Raw genomic sequence first — 5,877 nt, forward strand, 5'->3', positions numbered from 1 at the left:
TGATATAAGGACTCTTAGAAATTTATATCAGGAAAGCCTCTAGATTGGGGGTTACTTCATTGAATTTCTTTTTACTAAAATCTTTTCTTCCAAGATAGACTATACAAGTTCTTAATTATACTTTCCTGTGAAATAAAATTAAAGTATTTGTTATTCAATACTTTAATGTCATTTGGAAATTTTTCTCTTCTTTGTGTAGAAGAAATGAAACATGGAAGAACTTTTCCGCTTGTTAAAAAAAATTAAATTTCACTTATTATGCTTTGAGACAGTTATGTGGAGCATTGAATAGAATGCTGGAGCTAGAGTCAGGAAGACTCATCTTCCTGAGTTCAGATAGGGCCTCAGACACTTAGTAGCTGTGTTTCTCTGGGCAAGTCACTTAACCCTGTTTGCCTCAGTTTCCTCATCTGTAAAATGAGTGGAAGAAGGAAATGGCAAACCACTTTAGTATTTCTGCCAAGAAAATCCCAAATGGGGTCACAGAGTCAAACACAACTGAAATGACTGAAGTAGAACAATAATCATGTCTTGAGAAGTATGGTGGAGTCTAGCCCAGTTTCTATTGAGAAGACTCCCAACTGAGTTCATGTCCCATCTCTGACACATGCTGGCTGGTTCTATCAACTTGAGCAAATAACAGAATCTTTGATGCTTTAGGCAGCTCTGCTTATATCCTACACATCTCCATTGACAATGGGAGTTTACTAAGCAGGAAATCCCTATGCTGATGAAATCACAAGATGCCCTTTTCCTTAGACAAAGGGATGTTTTAATTTTCATAGAAGATAACCTAAAAAAACCCAAACAACTTTTCCCACCTACCCCCCCCAAAACCACTGAGTCTTTGAAATACCCTTAATATGTAGGAAAATATAACCCAGACTCAAACATTAGCACAGAAGGGATTTCTCTCTGTAGTCTCTGCCATATATTCCTGAGGTCTATGAATAAAAAGTAAACATAAAGTAAAAAGTAAATTTGGGTTAGATACCTAAGCAGCAAAGAATGTGGACTTTGTTATTGTAGCATACTGATTTAGCAAAGGAATCCTGTGTAAATATTGTTCATGATGGAGATACAATGGAGTTGTAAATGTTCTTCAAGTGAACCATAGTTGGGTTTGCATTGTGTTTCTATCACGAGAGACTCTTAAATCTGTAAGCTCCTAAAAAGCTGTATTAAAAACAAAAGAAGTTGAATCTCATTATGTTCACAGATATACATTTTCTTATAACTTCCCCCATGATTATATAGATTTCAGCTGTGTCATTCATTTTGTTAATGTTTGATTAATGTTAGTTAATGTTAGCACCTCATGAAAACCCAATCATTTCAATAAACAAATGGGGACAGTATGCCAATGATATACAACTTATATTACGTCGTACAGAGCCATCTCTTAGTGAGAGGCCAACTTCAGACAGTGTTGCCCGAATAACTGAGAGAACTTTATATAGACAAAGCTTGCCTCCCCTTTGGCTAAACTGAGGCCTCAGAATGACAAATCAATAAAAAGACGGGAGCCAAAAAGGAAATCTTTGAAATTTACAGGAGGTGCCAAAGGACTCATGGACATTTTTGGGAAAGTAAGGTTCTCAGTAACTGTAAGACAACAGCAGATGAGTTGAAAAAGCTGATCCGCCTGCAGACAGAGAAGCTTCAATCCATTGAGAAGCAGCTTGAGTCCAGTGATGTGGAAATTAGATACTGGGAACAAAAGTACAATTCTAATCTGGAAGAAGAAATTGTTCGTCTTGAGCAGAAGATCAAAAGGAATGATGTAGAAATTGAAGAGGAAGAATTTTGGGAAAATGAATTACAGATTGAACAAGAAAATGAGAAACAGCTGAAGGATCAACTTCAAGAGATAAGGCAGAGGATCCTAGAATGTGAAGGCAAATTAAAAGACTATCTGGCTCAAATCCATAGTATGGAAAGTGGTCTTGAGGCAGAGAAGTTACACTGGGAAGTGCAAGAGTCACAGGTCAATGAAGAAGAGGTGAAAGGCAAGATTGGTAAGGTCAAAGGAGAAATTGATATTCAGGGACAATAGAGTCCGAGGTTGGAAAATGGCATTAAAGCTGTAGAAAGATCTCTAGGACAAGCCACCAAAAGGTTACAGGTAAGAATACTGTTTTACATAAGGCAATTTCAGGTTATAAATTTAAACATTAAGAAATAGATTAGTGCTTGGTTTCATTCTATTTAGCTATCAGGGTTAGTTTTTTCTCTCTCTTTTTTAAGTGTTAAAAATATATCTCTAGCTCCAGTAGCATCTTATTAGAAGTTTTGTGCTTTGTGAAGGAGCCTGGAAGTGATCAGGATATTGATAAACAATTGATATTCAAATATACAAAAATTTAAAAAATTTACATTTGTACTCTACAGAAGTATTTTCAGTTGAGATAAATAACAAGCAAAAAAATGTATATGTTTTGCCTTTCCCATGGTGTAAAAATGACCTCTTGGCAAAAAAATTGTCAATGTAAATAAATTTTTTTTTGTGACTGAGTACCTAAAATTTTAATTCTACAGATAGTCACTCACAAGAGACTGTGAAAATGTGTTCAGTTATTGGTTCAGGAATAGATAGTGTCTGAATACTTTTCTTTTTTTGAACTTGCACCTAGGACAAGGAACAGGAACTGGAACAGTTGACTAAAGAACTTCGGCAAGTCAATCTTCAACAGTTTATACAACAGACGGGAACAAAGGTCACAGTGCTTCCAGCAGAGCCCTTCGAAGTGGAGGCATCAGAGGCAGACATAGAAAGGGGTAAAATATTGAAATTTTACCCCTTTAATTTAATTTAATCTTTTTTTCCCTTTTTATTGTCTTGATCAGCTTTGAATGAACTATCACATAGTTTTCAGTAGTAATTTACTGTATGGCTACTTAAAATTTATTACTTTTCTACAAATTAACACTTATTTATTAGTAATCTTGAAAGAGCATGAAGAAATATACACAAAGTAGCTAAACCTAATTCTAATTCTTAGTTTCAACTCTCTTTGTTTCACTTTCCAAGCTGTAATACTACTATCATAATTGACCAATTTGAATCCTATATACTCTATGGTCTAATTTCTTTTCTTTCTCTTTAATTGAAATTATATTTCTAATTCAGCAAGTGTTGTTGTTGCTGTTGTTCAGTCATTTAAGTCATGTCCAACACTTTGTGTGATGACTCTATTTGGTGTTTTCTTGCAAGAGATATTGGAAGAGGCAGCCAGGTAGCACAGCAAGTAAGAGCACCAGCTCCAGTGTTGGGATGACCTGGAGATCGAATCCCGGGCTCAGATACTCAGCACCACACCCAGAAATAACTGGCCGTGTAACCTTGAGCAAGTTACTTAACCCCAATTGCTTTTTAAAAAAAAAGATATTGGAGTGGTTTGCCATTTCCATCTACAGCTCATTGTATAGATGAGGAAACTGAGGCAAACAGGGTTATGTGACTTACCCAGGGTCACATAGCTAGCCAGATTTGAACTCAGGGAGATGAGTCTTCCTGATTCCAGACCTGGCACTTTATCTGCCTAGCTGTAGCAACAACAATAGGTATAGTCCCAAAAGTAGGCCTGTAGTCCAACCTAACATAATGACTCGTATGGCATCGTTTCTGTAGAACTAACTTCCACTAGGATATTGTTTCACTTGACAGTATTGTTTTTTCAGAAGTAATTATATAATTGTAAACGAATCCATAATTTTAAAGTAATTGTGCATTGTAAACCAATTCATCCAAAAGAAAAAAAGAAAACTGATCCTTTTTTAAAGGCACATCAACTAGATTCCAAAGACCAATTTACTGAATGAACTTTAATGATCAGAGATAGGCAAAGTGACACTAGGTCATATATAGAAGGATAGAATATGTAATTTTTTAATGGTAATAGTAGTAATGAATATTCCATATTCTTAGCTCTTTGCCTTCATAGGCCAGGGACTCTTTTACTTTCCCATATTCCTTACATTTTCAGTTAATTAATTAAGTTAAACTTTATTAGTGATAACTTTTTTTGTTTAGAGACAGCATTCTAGTCTGGGTCCTTGAAACGGCCTGGTTCATCTCGGCAGCTCCCCAGTAACCTTCGAATTCTTCAGAATCCAATTTCATCTGGCTTTAATCCTGAAGGCATATATGTATAATATATATCCCACCCCTTTGGGAGAGGACCAGTAAAGGTACCAAGGGACCGTACCATTTTCTTCTCTTGGAATAGTGCCAATGATGTGCAGAGGAAGTATTTCATAAGCCACCATATCTTTTGTTTTCTCACCCATCTTGGAAACACTTGGAGCCATACCCAGTGCAATGATGCAGATGAACAAAGGAACTGTGTTTCTGAATATCAGCAGTGTTGAAGTTTCTGTCCAGCAGCTATAATGCAAAGCTGTCATTTTTATTTGTAGTATTTTAAAAGCATTAGGAAAAGTATAATTCTTTGTTTATACGTAAATAAAACAGTGACTGAAAAGGGTGGAGGAAAAATGTGACTGACTTAAAAGTTTAATTTATTCCATTGAATTGGTGCATGTGTGAATGTTCATTTTTAATATTTTTTTTGCCATTGCTTAACTTGTGACTGATTGCTTAAAATATTGTATGAACCTGAATGTGTGTGTACATGTGTCCAGACTTCATCCATACCTTTATTCACAATGACAGAAATGTTGTGTGGGGTGCTTTGTCTTTTGCACCATCGCTAAAAGAACCACTTCATATATGTTGTGTGGGTGGTCCTTATCCTTTGCTTTAGATACGTTGGGGATGAGCAATGTGACATTAGCTTGGTCAATTCATATTTTTTTAAATCTGGAGAGTTTTGAGGATTTTCCAGCATATGAAGGAGAATGCCCTAGAGAGAAATATTTTTATTATATAGAATGTATATTTCTAAGTTTCTGCCGTGTTTCAGACCCTATTGAACAAAAAGCCATTATTGAATATCTTACCAAATAGATTTGAGATTTTATGTAGGTTATTTTTGTCAGCCTCTTTTCCGCTTTAATTTGCTCTCATTAACCCTTCGGATTTATTAAAATAAAATCACAGATTAAGATCATCTCTTTAATGAATGTGACCTTAAACGATGCCTCCTATTAAAAGCCCACTTCCTACATAGGGCCTACTAAAACAGATACTATGAATGTTACTCCCTGAATATAGTTGATTGTATAGATGCTGGGTCACTGTGCCTTCTTAATCATGTAGGCAAAGAGAAAGAAAGGAAGAGCTGTGGGGGTCAATAGATCCTACTAAGGGAAGAAAATAGACATGAATCAAGCACCTGTTTTTAATTTTTTAGAGTATTACTGACAGGACAGCCTATGTTTCAATTTATATGTCCCACTTAATAAAAACCAAAAATAGTGTAGTTTCACACACACACACACACACACACACAGAATAAATGACTGCCTAAAATTCACAACTAATACCCTAATACATTTTACTTGTTAGAACTTTTATATTCTCCCTATGACCAAAATCCAGCATTTCATAAAGCTTTAATCTAAAAAATGAGTTTTTTTTAATTTGACAAATGTGTACTGTTCTATTTCTTCAAGAAAACAAAATCTTATTTCAGTTTGGTTTTAAATAGTTAACAGATTTTGGCCTTTTCATGAAAGGAAGTTTGGATCTTGAGTTTTAAAATATTTGAATTTTCTTTGATATCATGAACACATGACAATTGAAGTTTCCTAGGAGAAAGTGAAAAAGGCCATGAATATCCATAGGTTCTTCATTTGTCGATTCTTTCCAGGGAAATTAAATCCTTGAAGCAACATTATTTTCAATGATCCAGATAAATTGGAACATGTCAAATATTGTCCTTAGCTTCTACCTCTCCAAAATGAATCAAAATG

The 5,877-nt window shown here is 35.1% G+C and overlaps 1 pseudogene; it reads left to right on the forward strand.

Moving 5' to 3' along the window:
- The first annotated feature begins 445 nt into the window (after positions 1–445).
- Positions 446–4,894, forward strand: LOC138175794 (ras association domain-containing protein 8-like; annotated as a pseudogene).
- The last annotated feature ends 983 nt before the right edge of the window (positions 4,895–5,877 follow it).

The sequence above is a fragment of the Petaurus breviceps genome, unplaced genomic scaffold (assembly GCF_028583685.1).
Source record: "Petaurus breviceps papuanus isolate PSGF00001 unplaced genomic scaffold, PetGlider_PUasm1.0 79, whole genome shotgun sequence".
Lineage (NCBI taxonomy): Eukaryota > Metazoa > Chordata > Mammalia > Diprotodontia > Petauridae > Petaurus > Petaurus breviceps.